We start from the raw sequence: 16,695 nt of genomic DNA, 5'->3' as shown, positions 1-16,695 counted from the left end.
TAGAGAATCCCAATGTTCAATGGAAAAATAGTCCAAGGCTCCACCATCCTCCCTCCTCCTTTATCCGAGCTTGGGACCGGCAATGCAAACCAATTATATTAATTTGCACAGGCGGAGTTAAAAATGGATTAGGACTTTCTTCAGCCTACTAAGCAAACAAGCATACATACACTGCAATCAAATTTAATAAATAGATATAGTACGAGCATATTAAAGTTAATACTCATTCATACCAAAAAAAGACTATAAGTTTGTCAAGTCACTATGACATCCATATTAAACAAAAAACAAACGGCATTCAAAACATAAAGAAACCAAACCATACTGAAAAATCCCAAGTTCAGAAAGTTTGCATATCCCAAACAACTTATTAAGAAAACTACATCCTTGACTCGAGCCAAATTAAAGGACCTCCAGCACTAAAGCCATCCAAAAATCTAACTCCATCTTAGGGCCCATCGTAAACAAGAGCATCACCAACCAAGACTTCCAATATGTAGACCTTTTTTTCACCTGCGAAAATTTTTCTACCATTGCAATCTCCAGCTGTCTCTATCATGACATACCCCTTAGCAACCACTACACCATCCCTATCTAATAAGGATACATTTGGTGAAGAACCAAGCGTCCCAGAAGGAGGATTCAAATTTGCAAACATACTCATCAAGTTTTGTTGAGTCGAGTGACGAACAGAACTGGAACCGACTTCATTTTCTGGTGTTGTTAGGCCGCACGATTGTTGAGTAGTTGATGTTCCATTGTTTTTAACAGCCTTAAGTACATCCTGACACAATTTATAGTAACAATTAGTTATACATAATGAAATTGTATGCAAGAAAGCATAAGTGCAAACTGTAAACTCACCTTTAACACACCTATGACATTAGACAAGGAAGACTTCATCTCATTCATTTCCCCCTTCAACTCAGAATTGGATGAAGAGCTTGCTTGCTGCAATAATGCCTTGGCAATACCTGTACGTTGCAATTGCTTCTTAGACTTGTTGGAGCTGATTCCATGACATCTACTCCCTTTGTCAGGCCTAAAGACTTCAGACAACTCATCATTATCGAAGTCTACTTCCATTACACTGCCCTCACCACCCGCGCTTGCTTCTTTTCTTCTTTTATTAGAAGCCTCCACTTGTTCCTATATGAGTAATACATGCATAAATTATGAGAATGGTATGCAAGTATGCAACATAGTCTATATACAATACCAACACACAAGTAAGTTCAAGCTTCAATGTTATTAGAACTTACATAATAGGTTTGAGCGCTCGCTAATATAGTTCCATCACGACGCTCATGTCCTTTTTTCCAACTATCTACCCGTCCATGTTTTCTACTAGGATCATCTTTATCCTACAAAAAAAATCCTTAATAGTTGTTCGCATAAGGTGATAAGAAAATGTTAGCACAAGAATAGACACCTACCATTTTATCCAGTTTATAAACATGTGCCTTGCCCATTAGCATGTCGATATATGTTCTTTTTGGCATTCTCAGCATTCTTTGCGTTTCTAGCTCTCATTTCTGACAAACGCAGCCCAATGATTTGGATCCTTGCCATCTGGGCATGCTGCAATAGCTTCTTCCACGCTCCTTGATAAGTGTTCAAAAAGTGCTATTTAACCCTCGATTATGCCTCTTGTTTAGCCATCTTAGTGGACTAATAGTGTTTATAAGTTGTGTTTTAAGATTCTACAGGTGAAAAAGAGAGTTTTGTAGAATATTAGAGAAAATGGGGTAAAACGAAGCAATTTCGAGCATTAAGGATCACATGAGAGGCCCGTGGACAATCATGGAGAAGGCCAAGGAATTGGAGCTGTTAAAGATGCGACTTGGACCTATTTTAAAGTCTATTTGGAAGCCCAAGGCCAAAGGATTCGTTGTTTGGACCAAAGCCCGCAAAAGAGGATAGAAGGATAGAGCAGAAGAGAGAAAATCGGCTTATGCGTCTGGGAGGCATGTATCGAGCGTCCAGATGCATTGATTGCATCTGGGACGCATAAATCGAGCGTCCAGACGCATTGATTAAGTCTGGGACGCATGAATAATACGTCCAGACGCATGAATTGACACTGTAGCCAATTCCTTCCCAGTTTTGAAGACGAAGTCGGACTCTGGAAGAAGTCTATTTGTATTAGGAAACAAATGACGGTTTAGAATGCTTCTAGAGCTCATTGTAACCCCTATAAATAGAGGACCTAAGTGCCTCATGTAAAGGGCCAATTCACTTATATTCTTGTCTCCAGAACTTGAGGCAGAGAGAGATTAATAATAAAAGATCGGTTTTAACTAGCTGAGTCTTAATAAATTAGTCTTTCTAGTCTTATGTTCTTCAACTTTTCTTCTTCTTGTTCTTCCTTCTTTATGGAAGGCTAATCTTCTCCTTCAAGGGAGAAAATGAAGCCAGTGCTTAAGGTTTAATGATTCTTCTGGTTCATGGTGTTCTTCAATCAGGTTAGTTCTTTATGTTTGTAGTTATTAGTTCCATTACCCACACCAGGGGATGGAAGTATAGAATAGGGTTTATGTTTTGCAATATTAATATCATGCTAGTGTTCTTTACTTTTCTTCTAGTAGTATAGTTCTTTAGAGTTAGGGAAGTATTCTTTGTGTTGCCTTAGAAGGGGGTAGCTCGGGGAGTGGCTGCCTAGGGAAGTATTCTTTGTGTTTGCCTTAAGTGGTGATTCATTGAATGGTCAGCCCTATTAGGAAGTACTCCTTGATGTTGCTCTTGGTAATACATTGAATGGCTGCCCGAGCTTACATAAAAGGAAAGAAGATATTAATAGCATAAACATAGGAACAACCTTAAGTAGAGTTAATTGTTAACGATGTTTCAGTCCAAGAGGGCATCGGCACTTTCTTTCGATTGCCTAATTGTAGTCTACTTGTAAGAACAACCATGAAGCGTAAGGTCATAGATCAAAAGTATTGGTGGATTCTAATCTCTTGAATTCCCTCTTATAAATTCTCAACAGTTTAGTTAGTTTAGCTTAGTTTAGCATTAGAATCTACAATCTCTACAATATTAGTTTTAATCCCTCAAACCCCTTTCCAATCCTGTCCTTCACATAACATACACTTAAAAGTGGAACGATACCCTACTCATCCTTTACTTATTGAGGGATAATTAGGTTTTGATACGCTTCTATTTGTTCAACGATCATCATCTATCTACATCACCCATCATCTCATCTACACACACAAAAAGAGGTAGTGTCAATGGCGCCGCTGCTGTTTTAAGTTGTCTATGTTTAACGTTTTCTGTCAAGATTAGAATTTTGGATCATGAGGTAATTTTAGCCGCATCATCCATCCTTTTAAGAAAGAAAGAAGCTTGAAGGACATCTCGAAGACAAGATCTACCATCCAGGTTAGTCGAATCTTCATTCTTTTTATTGCTTTCTTAGTATAGTTGCATCATAGTTTAGTTTTATTGCTTTCTAGTATAATTGCATTTAGGACCTTTTCAACAATTGAAGTTGTAAGCCAACACAGCGAAAAATCAGACTCTAGTGTTTCTTGTCTGAATCTTGACAAACGGACTATCGTCTGTGGGCAGTGGTACTTAAGCAATCCAAGTGATTCACCATAACCCTAGAAGAGACAGCTTTAGACAACGGGCGAGATACTAGCTGCAAAGCCCAACCCAGTTGAAGAAAAGTAGTTTTACATTCTAGTATAATTTAGAATAGTTGCATAGTAGGATAGTTTATTGTTATTTTCACATAGAATTTTCTAGTGTATGCCCGTCGTCCATATCATCGCCCAAGAAGAACACAACAAAGGGACAAGGTTTAACAACCGACTCACAAGAATACTAGGCGAGATTGATACAATGGTCTGCAAGCAATGATGGAGGTGTTTTGGACACCAATAATCTTGAAGCTATCCCTCCCATGCAAGCACAACAGTGAGGAAGAAGGTGATTTCTATTCACCAATCATTGGAGACCCACCAAGCAAGTATTGTTTTTCCAGAGACGTATAACCAGTTTGAACTTAGAGCATCGGTAATCTCTATGCTTCCAAAGTTCAATGGGTCGCATTAATGTTCACCTTTATGTTCACATGAACAAATTTCTATCGATCCTCGGTTTTTCAAGAACCGAATATCGAGATGAGAGTATCAAGTTAATTCTTTTTCCACTCTCACTCGAAGGTAAAGCATCCGAATGGTTAACCGCCGCACCCAATCAATTCAATCAACAACCGGGAAAGTTGAGAACAAAGTTTATGAACAAGTTTTACCCACCCCGTAAGGCCAGATGCCATGCAGCAAGCCCATCGACAATTTCAAAGGGAAGGTGACTGAAGAATATCATTAAAGCTGGGAGAAATTCAATAATCTGCTAGTCTCATGTCCACATCATGGTTATGATAAAAGCACACTGGCTCATTTTTTTCTTTTGAGGACTTTCTACTATGAACAAGCAGATGATACAGTCAATGCATCAAGGTAAGTTTACATCATTGGATGGAGAGGAAGCCTACAACTTTCTTGAGAATTTAGCTGAAGACACTCAACAATAGAGTACTAGCAACGAGGACGTAGCTAGAGTGGAGGGGGTGCCAAAGCAATTTGGCAACCAAATTCAAGAAGACCCAAATCAAGCAATGCTATCAATTATGGCAAGCCTATCAACAGGACTTGAAACTCTGAACAAGAAGTTTGATCAGTTCTCCATGAATCCTCCAAAACCAAACAATTTCCAAGCTAAACCTCACCATCCAAGCCTTGTTATACCATTTGTGAGCTATGTTACGATGAAGGCCATACCACCAAGAGTGTTCGTACTATCTGGATACTAATGCAGAGGTATGTAGTATCAACTCTTTAGGAAGAAATAACCAGTTCAATCAGGGACGAAATTATTGGAAGCCACAAAATACAAATCGAGGAATTTTCCTCTAGGATTTCAGAATCATCAAATCGGTTCGAATAACCAATTATAAGTTCCAAAACCGCCAAAGAACCATACGTAAATCAACAAGTCATACCGAAACCCGGCAATACCAAGCCAACACAAACACGAGTTAGTACCGGGATCTTATGAGTGGATATATTGCCCTACGCCTCCGGTCGAGCAAAGCAGTTATCCCACATCTGGAAGAAGCTATCACCACCATTGTCAATTAGCTGAAACAGACAAATCAAAGAACCCAGAAGTTGGAGAATAACTTTAGTGTCATTCAAGGCCAGATAGGGCAAATCGCTTCCTCCTTGACAGAGAGATCAAAAGGAACATTACCAAGCCAGCCGGAGCCAAATCCGAAAGGAAGAGGTGTCCTGCAAGTAGATAACCTGGAGATTACTCATGAACAAGTTAATGTTGTCACCACTCGAGGTCAGGCAAGAAAGTTGATAACAAGATTGTCTATGAACCAGGAAAAAGATTCTGTGGAGCCTAAGGTAACTTATGTCCCCACCATCCCACCCAATTCTAACATTCCAGATATATCTAGTGTTGTGCCACCCAATCAAAATGCTTGTTGAGAGAAAGCTGAAGGAACTACTGTAAAAGTAAGTAAGAAGAAGCCATCACGAGTGACTCCACCTGTCACTCCACTATTTGTTACCAAGCCAACCGAAGCCGAAAGAAGAGAACCGATATTGAAGAATCCGCCAGCACCGTTTCCTTCGAAACTAGTGAATACCAGAAAGGATGACCAGTACAAGGAGATTTGCGGCGATGTATTTCAGAATTTACATTAATATCCCATTTCTGACTGCCATCAAGCAAGTTCCCTCATATGCCAAGTTCCTGAAAGATCTAGTAAAGAAGAAGACCAACATTCCGAAAGAAGCTTTTATCGCTCAAAGATGTTCATCGTACCTACAGAATCTATCGGTTGTGAAACTGAAAGATCCTGGAAGTCCAACTGTTACATGCAGAATTGGAGATTCTTTGGAGGAACAAGCTTTATTAGATTTGGGTGCCAGTGTGAATCTTCTACCATATTTAGATCTCACGAAAGTTGGGCTTGAAGGATCTAAAACCGACTGATGTTACTTTACAGTTGGCAGATAGATCAATGAAGATACCTAGAGGAATCATTGAAGATGTCATAGTCAAGATCGAAGATTTCTATTATCCGGTTGATTTCATAGTACTCGACACAGAACCTACATCTGGTAGGCAAATACCAATAATTCTAGGCAGACCATTCTTGGCCACTGTAAATGCACTCATCAACTGTCGAAACGGTAATATGACATTATCCTTTGGTAATATGAAAGTCGAGACCAATGTTTTCGATATGTTACAGCAACCACAGGAGGTGTGTACTGTGAACGAGGTATGCATGATTGAAGCGTTAGCACAGGATTATCTGACTCATTCATATCCTACTGACGAGTTATTGAAAGCTCTGACAGACTCAGATTGTGAGGAACTTAGTGTTGAGTCAATCAATGCAATTTTGGATTCATCACCTGTCATGGATGACATCAAGTTCAAAGAAAAGCTTGAATCGCCTATGCTTGATGGACCACCTAAAGAGCTTAAGAAGGAGCCACCTAAGTTAGAATTGAAGCCTTTACCGCCTACACTCAAGTATGTTTTCTTGGGAGATTTGGGAACCTACCCAAGAGTCATTGCATCGATTTGATCAAGGAGCAAGAATCCGTGTTTAGTAGCACTTTTAAAGGAACACAAGTCAGCTATAGGTTGGACAATTGATGATATCAAGGGGATCAGCCCTATGATAGTTCAACATAGGATTCATCTAGAAGAGGATTCCAAGACTTCTAAGCAACCACAGAGGGGGCTTAATCCGAAAATGAAGGAAGTAGTTAGAGAAGAGGTCGTCAAACTTCTTGATGTCGGCATTATCTACCCTATTTCTGATAGTCAATGGGTTAGTCCAGTTCAAGTTGTGCCAAAGAAGTCCGGAACCACAGTGATCGAGAACGAGAACAATGAGTTGATTCCAACCAAGATTCAGACTGGATGGAGAGTTTGTATCGATTACAGGAAGCTGAATAGCGCATCAAGGGAAGCCATTTTCCATTGCCATTCATCGATCAGATGTTAGAAAGATTAGCTGGACAAGCTTACTACTGCTTTCTTGATGGTTACTCAGGATATTTTCAAATCCATATTCACCCTGAGGACCAAGAGAAGACCATATTCACATGTCCGTTCGGAACATTCGCGTACCGTCGTATGCCTTTTGGTCTATGCAATGCACCGGCCACTTTTCAGCGATGCATGATGAGTATTTTTGACGACATGGTGGAGAAATACATGGAAGTTTTTATGGACGATTTTTCAGTGTTTGGATCATCTTTTGAGGATTGCCTACACCATCTCTCATTAGTCCTTAAACGTTGTTGCGATACCAACTTAGTTCTGAACTGGGAAAAGTGTCACTTCATGGTAAAGGAAGGGATAGTGCTAGGTCACCAAGTTTCAAAGGAAGGAATTCTAGTAGATCGAGCGAAGATTGATATTATAAAGGATCTACCCAAACCGAGAACTGTCAAAGATATTCGTGCCTTCCTTGGTCACGCAGATTCTACCGTCGATTTATCAAGGATTTCAGCAGAATTGCAAGACCCATTTGTCACATCTGTTAGGGAAAGATATTGTCTTTGATTTTGATACATCATGTGTTGAAGCTTTTATGAAGTTAAAGGAAGCACTCACTTCAGCACCAATCATTCGCGCGCCCGATTGGAGCCAGCCATTTGAGATCATGTGTGATGCATCTGATTATGCTATAGGAGCTGTTCTAGGACAAAGAGACAAGAAAGTGTCGTACGCAATCTATTATGCTAGCAAGACTCTAAATGGAGCACAGATTAATTATTCTACCACTGAGAAGGAACTCTTAGCCGTCGTCTATTCTCTTGACAAATTTCGACAATATTTAATAGGTTCAAAGGTGATTGTCTATACTGACCATGCTGCTTTGCGTCATTTACTTGCTAAGCAGGATGGCAAACCAAGATTGATCCGATGGATACTACTTTTACAAGAATTTGATTTGGAGATACGTGATAAGAAAGGAACAGAGAATGTCGTTGTTGATCACCTTTCTAGATTGCTAGTGGAGAATACGGAAGACAATTTACAAATCTGTGAGACTTTTCCTAATGAACAGTTGTTCAGTATATCAGAAGTGCCATGGTACAGCCACATTGCAAATTATCTTGTGACTGACAAGGTACCATCACATTGGAGCAAGCAAGAAAAAGATTTATTCTACTCAAAGGCCAGATATTATTTTTAGGATGATCCATACTTATTCAAGAAGTGTTCGAATCAAATTATTCGAAGATGCATCCCAGAATTGGAACAGGAATCCATTCTATCATTCTGTCATGATCAGCCTTGCGGAGGACATTTTGGCCCGCAACGTACTGCAGACAAGGTATTACAAGCTGGATTCTATTGGCCTACTCTTTTTAAATATGCAAATATTTATTGCAAAGCATGTCCAAGATGCCAATTTTTGGGTAAGACCTCGAAAAGGTTCGAGTGCCCTCAACAATCGATCCTTATCTCAGAAATCTTTGATGTATGGGGTATAGATTTCATGGGACCATTTCCTCCTTCTTTTGGTTACACCTACATTCTACTTGCTGTGGACTATGTTTCAAAATGGATTGAAGCAGTTCCTACGAAGACCGCCGATCATAAAGTCGTTGTGGACTTTCTGAAGAAAAACATTCTACCAAGATTTGGAACACCGAGAGCCATCATCGCTGATAACGGTTCTCACTTCAGAACCGTGTATTTGGGAATCTTATGGCAAAGTATGGAGTAATTCACAAGCTAGCTTTACCATATCATCCTCGACTAATGGTTAAGCGAAGTTTCGAATAGGGAAATCAAGAGTATTCGGAGAAGACAAAAATCCATCTAGGAAAGACCGGTCTCTTAGACTCCAAGATACACTATGGGCATACTGAACAGATTCAAAACACCCATAGGGATGTCGCCCTATCGCTTGGTATATGGAAAAGCGTGTCATCTACCCTGTCCCAGTTAGAACATAAAGCCTATTGGGTAGTGAAAGAGATGAATTTCAACCTAGATCAAGCAGGGAGAAAGGAGGAAGCTTCGATCGTGAATTAGAGGAATTGAGAAGTGATGCTTATGATAAGTCAAGGATTTACAAGGATAAGACTAAAGCATTACATGACGAGAAGAATTCTAAAGAGAGAATTTGAACCCGACCCGAAAGGTTAAATCTACACACTCGCCTAGAAATTTTCCCCGAAAATTGAGATCTAGATGGATTCGGGACCGTTTATAGTAAGACATGTCACACCTTTTGGAGCTATTGAAGTAGAAGACATCAAGAGAAGGACTCGCTTCAAAGTCAATGCTCATCGACTAAAAGCCTTTTCTGAGTTACCCTCTTTTGGAGACGGGGAGGCCATTTTTCTCAAGGATCCGGTTTATCGGACCCATTTGTTGAAGCGGAAAATTGGGGTAAGTTACCTACACACCTTAAAGATTACATTTTATGTCTTGCTGAACCTGTTACTCTGTCTAGTTTAAGTTTTTGCATGAAGAAGCCAAAAGCGTCGTAAGCTTGACTCCTTAGGATCATTATTAGTATAAGTGCCAATCGATAGTCGGGGCCCCCGATTTTCATAACTTTATCCTTTACTGAGAGGAGTTGCAAGCGCCGGAATCAAAGTCTCATAACTCTAGTAGACCGAGTATAAAATGTCTATGGGAAGTAAGCATGTTGTTGAGATATCAGTTTTGGAGTAGGAATTCTAGTCTTGAGGATCTGACTTTAAAAGACTCACATTACGTCTTGGGGATCTGACGTAAAAAGACCTAAAAATTTGTTTCTTGAACTAATTCTGATATTCGGCATCAATGGTAATATCCTACCTTTTTCTCATCCATTTCATTTACTTCTTTATACATTGAGGTCAATGCATGCATAAGTAGGGGGAGGGTGTACTTGAGAAATGAATTTCGAAAATTAGTTTTCAAAAACAAAAATATTTTTGTTTCTATATCAGTAGCATGAGAAAAATGAATTTTAATGATGAGTCTGGGATATATATTCTATACTGCTTAGTGTTGAGTTTGATAGATAGTTGATATTATTGATTTCATTACCGCTTAGACTATTTATTATGCTCGGACATAGTTCTTATTGATAGAATTCTTTATCAAGGCACCACCATAGTACTTGGTCAGTTTTGTGTACTTTTGCTAGAAGAAAGATTTAAACCCCTAGTAAACTAGAAGTAGAATTTTTAGACTTAGCCCATAAGACTTAAGCTTTATACCCATTCTTTGGAGAGTTTTTACAAAAAAATCCGAGTCTTAGTGACTCAACATCTTTCAGTTCTTTATGTCGTTATAATATAGTCTCATTATTCGTTGATTTGTTTAATCACGAAGTGACATCAACTGGGGAGATAGCCATTAGGTCTTGTAGTCTATTCGAAACAGAGTATCATACTGATAAGTCAAGTAGTAAACCCATTCAGCCTTTATCCCACCTAGTAGGACCATCATGTTAAACCCTTTGCTTTACAATAAGCCATTTTCTTTCATAAAACCCCTACCCTTTACCCAACTCCGCACAAGGAGTATAGCCAAAATCTTTATCAGCCATACCCATATGTTTCGAGAATACGAGGGACACAAAGAGGAAGAAAGAGCACAAAAGGAAGATTACAAGGAAATACCAGAGAGATACAATAAAGACCATCATTCTGTTCTAAGTGAAAGAAGCTAGTGGAAAACAAGCATATCCAGTACTAATCAAGGATATACCACTGAGTAAAAAAAAAAAAAAAGTTGAACAGAATGGATGGAAAAGCTAAGACAAAGGAAGAATTTTCTCTGCAATACAGAATTTAAAGAAATCTTCCAAAGAAAGAAGCAAAACCCTTAGTGTTTTTCAGAAACAACCTTAGAATCCTTTTTACCTTTTCTTCATAAACCAATACCCAAGCCAAGTTACAACCCATGACTTATCACTACAGTATGGTACGAAGTCTAGAATAGGTGAGAGGATGCTAAAGTGAATGACCCGACACTTCATATGTGATTGACATTCTTTCCATGAGACTACTTTTATTCAGAAGTCATTTTTCAAGGTAGTATGTAGGATGTTCGTATGCATTATTCTTTTCCCCACATATATGAGGTAAAATAGTAGACCATCTTCTGAGAGATTCTTTGTTGAGAGTATGACTGGTGAGGATTGAAAGTCGAGATTATCTGTCTAAAGGTAAACTAGGGATTCCGTTTCTTGGATAGGAGAGTATAGAAAATTGACTAAGTACACACATAAGCCTTGATTGAGAATTTTGTCAATTTTTACTATCTCTCATCATAATCTATGAGTCTTTGCAGCAATGTAGTTAGCAATGGAGATTGTCTATTGGAGTAAGCACTAAGTGGGTAAGGAATTTCTCTCTCTGAAAAATACTATCATTCTTGAACATGCTATTGATTGATTTTGTGGGTATATCACCTGAAAACCCTCACGAGACTATAACTCGTCCTTTTTGGGGAACTTAAATGTTTAAAGCCTTGTTGCATATGGTAAATGCAATCGCGATGCCGGCGAAAATGAGTTAGGATTTTATTTTTGTTATTAGGATGTGATTTTGATCACTTATCCATTTTTTTATCTTATTTACTAAGAGACTAGCAAAAGGCTAGTTGGGAGTTGTGATAAGTGCTCAAAAAGTGCTATTTAACCCTCGATTATGCCTCTTGTTTAGCCATCTTAGTGGACTAATAGTATTTATAAGTTGTGTTTTAAGATTCTACAGGTGAAAAAGAGAGTTTTGTAGAATATTAGAGAAAATGGGGTAAAACGAAGCAATTCGGAGCATTAAGGATCACATGAGAGGCCCGTGGACAATCATGGAGAAGGCCAAGGAATTAGAGCTGTTAAAGATGCGACTTGGACCTATTTTAAAGTCTATTTGGAAGCCCAAGGCCAAAGGATTCGTTGTTTGGACCAAAGCCCGCAAAAGAGGATAGAAGGATAGAGCAGAAGAGAGAAAATCGGCTTATGCGTCTGGGACGCAAGTATCGAGCGTCCAGACGCATTGATTGCGTCTGGGACGCATAAATCGAGCGTCTAGACGCATTGATTAAGTCTGGGACGCATGAATAATGCGTCCAGACGCATGAATCGACACTGTAGCTAATTCCTTCTCAGTTTTGAAGACGAAGTCGGACTCTGGAAGAAGTCTATTTGTATTAGGAAACAAATGACGGTTTGGAATGCTTCTAGAGCTCATTGTAACCCCTATAAATAGAGGACCTAAGTGCCTTATGTAAAGGGCCAATTCACTTATATTCTTGTCTCCAGAACTTGAGGCAGAGAGAGATTAATAATAAAAGATTGGTTTTAACTAGCTTTTTTTTTTTTTTTTTTATAGCTAGGGGTTACGGATGCCCCAACCTTTTATATATACTCAAGAACGCAAGTACATTTTTCCTTCCTTATCCCCTTTGATCAGTGCATTGAGTTTTTGATCCATGGGGGGAATAAAGAACAAAATATCATTACACAAGGACCTATTAACTTTTGATAAATAATCAGCCACCTGATTTCCTTCTCTAAATATATGCTTAAAGCTTACTTCATCAAAATTCGCTCTCGCAGCCCATATTTGTGCCACCAAGTTTCTACAGTACCACGGTGGTTCCTCCGTCTTGTTCATAATGTGGATCACTCTCATTGAATCCGACTGGACTTCAACTCTCTGTACTTTTAGTTCCATCGCACCTTCAAGCCCTTTCTGGACCCCCAACAGCTCCTGGTATAAGACTGACAGTCTTGTTGAACTTCCACTATAAGCAAGTCGCACCTCTCCATTACTATCTCTCAAGGCTCCTCCATAACCTGCTCTCCCACCCTGCAAAGACCCATCAGAGTTAAGAGTAGGGATATCCTTTTCTGATTTCTGCCATCGCACCCACTTCTCCTCCTTTTGTTTGAACTTGGTTCCAATACCCAAATTCAGCAGCAGCGCTCGCAGTACTTCATCCTCTTTCACCGTCTCCAGTTTCTTCCCCAAGTAGATTTTCATCCTATTCAGCGCTCGGGCACTGACATCATCAGAAGTTCTATACCGTTGCTTCTTCAATCTCTAGTTCCTTTCATTCCATATTGCCTGAACTGCTGCACATATCAGCGCCCTTATAACTTCGGTTTTAACTAGCTGAGTCTTAATAAATTAGTCTTTCTAGTCTTATGTTCTTCAACTCTTCTTTTTCTTGTTCTTCCTTCTTTATGGAAGGCTAATCTTCTCCTTCAAGGGAGAAGATGAAGCCAGTGCTTAAGGCTTAATGATTCTTCTGGTTCATGGTGTTCTTCAATCATGTTAGTTCTTTATGTTTGTAGTTATTAGTTCCATTGCCCACACCAGGGGATGGAAGTATAGAATAGGGTTTATGTTTTGCAATATTAATATCATGCTAGTGTTCTTTACTTTTCTTCTAGTAGTATAGTTCTTTAGAGTTAGGGAAGTATTCTTTGTGTTGCCTTATAAGGGGTAGCTCAGGGAGTGGCTGCCTAGGGAAGTATTCTTTGTGTTTGCCTTAAGTGGTGATTCATTGAATGGCATACCTATTAGGAAGTACTCCTTGATGTTGCTCTTGGTAATACATTAAATGGCTGCCCGAGCTTACATAAAAGGAAAGAAGATATTAATAGCATAAACATAGGAACAACCTTAAGTAGAGTTAATTTGTTAACGATGTTTTAGATCCAAGAGGGCATCGACACTTTCATTTCGATTACCTAATTGTAGTCTACTTGTAAGAACAACCATGAAGCGTAAGGTCATAGATCAAAAGTATTGGTGGATTCTAATCTCTTGAATTCCCTCTCTTATAAATTCTCAACAGTTTAGTTAGTTTAGCTTAGTTTAGCATTAGAATCTACAATCTCTACAATATTAGTTTTTAATCCCTCAAACCCCCTTTCCAGTCCTGTCCTTCACATAACATACACTTAAAAGTGGAACGATACCCTACTCATCCTTTACTTATTGAGGGATAATTAGGTTTTGATACGCTTCTATTTGTTCAACGATCATCATCTATCTACATCACCCATCATCTCATCTACACACACAAAGAGAGGAAGTGTCACTCTTGCACTTACGCAAAATCTCTTTTCGAAAGGCATACTTTGCTGATCTGAACTTTTGGGGAAAATCCTTTTCAACTTCTCGGTGTGCTATTGCTTGGTGAACATTAGGCTCAAATTCTTCCTACATGAACAAAGTGATATTTGTTCATTTCATATTAAGTAAATTTCCACACATAGGGTTGGACAACATGTAGATATAGGATTGGAAAAACATACTAATTATCAAGAATAATGGATGATATCATTGAAATTAAAGTACATGTAAACCATACCATTAATTTGTTCCAGGCATTATCCTTGAGGCTTCCATCTATTTTTCTCCAATCTTTGTTATAAATTGGAATACGAGCTCGAACATAAACTCCAACCTGGGTATTCCATTTGGCATGGTTAGGACCCACATCGACGCCATCCCCATTGAACTCTATAGGTAACTTGGTAATCATTGGTGACGATTCCAAAGGTTGAGATGTATGTGAGTCGGAAGTTAAATTATATTATGAGATGGAAGTGGGACTAAACTCGAAGGCTGGGAAGCAGTATGTTGTGATTGACCTGATGACATTATTAAATAGCCTAATATGACAAAAAAATTGTTAGAACAGAGAGGTAAAACTAGGATACCACAAAAAAAAAAATGACAAAGTTCAAAAGTATACATTTATAAAGACTACTCTTGATAATAAAAAAAACATAACTCTCACCTAATTGCACAAACAAACTTCAAAATAGAAAAAAGTAGAAAATGAGAAGTTCACATGCAACTAAGAATCTTAAAAATATCTAAGAATCTTAAAAATATGATAATGTAACTATTACAATCAGGTTAGACTTGCATCAAAGGCTGCAAATTAGGTTGGTCATCAAGAATAGATTGGAAGTCGGTTGGTGCATCTAAGTTCATCAACTCGACTTGTCAATCGCCTAGGTGAATTTATGACTACCCACCAATTAGGATTTATCAAATCCTTTGAGTAAAATACTTGACTAACCTCGGAAGTAAGAATCACAGACTCATCAATATACTGATCAACACTCTTTAGCCTATTGAGATTAGCCATCACCAAATTAGAATCTGGACAAAGTTTACAACCATTGGTCTTGTCCTCCACCCTCACCCAATTGCAGTAAAAGACAACATGCTGGAAGATCGTATAGTCCAGCTCTATTATCTATTCGATAACCCCAACCACTTAGTCGATGCATCAATGGGATTTTTGTCCTTCCTACTTGACATAAATGTAGTGATTGCATTCATGCAAACACCACTGTCTTGTGTGGCAATTGTTTCATCATGCGACCTAGTAGAGAACACAAAACCATTAACACGGTACTTTTTATACGTTTTAGCTTTGAACAAAGGTCCTTGGACAAATCGCCATAAGTCACAATTTGTGTCTTTTTCAACCAACAACTGTGAAGTGAAAAAAAAATGACAATTAGAAAGTTAAAAGTACAAATTGTAATATCCAAGTAAACTAAATACATAAATATAAGAAAACAATACCTTGTCATATAACCACACAATGAACTCGGTCTGCATCTCCACTTCTGTCTTTGCTATCCTTTTTCTTCTACCACGTGCACTTGCTTGCAAGGCACGATACTCACTGCAATTTGTTTATGCAGTTTGACATGACTGTTTAACCTATAATGTTCATCAAAATTTTCGATGTCTAGTCGAAAAAGAACCCATCTACGGATTTGTATCCATTGTTCCTTGCCTAGGGTCACAATTTTACCCTCAAGTATAAGCCCCCATCACAATACTCTCCATCTTCATCTAGAAACACCTCACGAGTAGCTTTGTGGTTTCCATCCCGTGAATTTGGCATGTACTCCATAGCATACCTGACAGATTCAGAAACAATATAGGACTCCGCAATGGAGCCTTCAACATAGCGTTTATTACTCAGAATATTTTTACACTCCTTCATTGCCCTATTAAAATAAACAAATCCAAAATTGTAGTTTGTAGTTTCGATGATAATTGCCGTTAAATATGAAATAAAGGTAAAATTGTACATACCGTTCAAATGGAAACATCCACCTAGGATACACGGGTCCACAAATCAGCCCTTTATCAACCAAATGCACCAAGAGGTGGATGCTGACCAATATCAGGCAAATGCACCTAGGATAACATGTCAAATCTTATGTTTCGACCAATATTCCAGTTCAAAGAGAATAGACCTCTTATACCATGCTTCAGTAACTTCATAATCGTCATCATCTTCATCATCTCCAATAGCAACCACATCTACATCATCTACACTCCGTTTGGCACCTTTTAATACTTTACCAGGTACATAATGGACACGACTTAGCATTTTCTCAATTACTTCTCCCTTTAACCTTGGTGGAGGGGGGTTTAACTCTTTTGTCTTAAGTCCTAAGTACTTGCCCTGCCTAAATGGGTGATCAGATTTAAGAAACATCCGGTAATTTGTATAAATGATCTTCCTTGCATTCCCAAGATGCATAGACAGAGTTTCATCATAACAAATAGGACAAGCTTTGTAACCATGTGTTACACAGCCTGATAAGTTACCATACGCAGGTAAATCATGAATCCC

Source organism: Coptis chinensis, chromosome 6 (genome assembly GCF_015680905.1).
Source record: "Coptis chinensis isolate HL-2020 chromosome 6, ASM1568090v1, whole genome shotgun sequence".
NCBI classification, from domain to species: Eukaryota; Viridiplantae; Streptophyta; class Magnoliopsida; order Ranunculales; family Ranunculaceae; genus Coptis; species Coptis chinensis.
Note: the sequence above shows the minus strand (reverse complement) of the source record.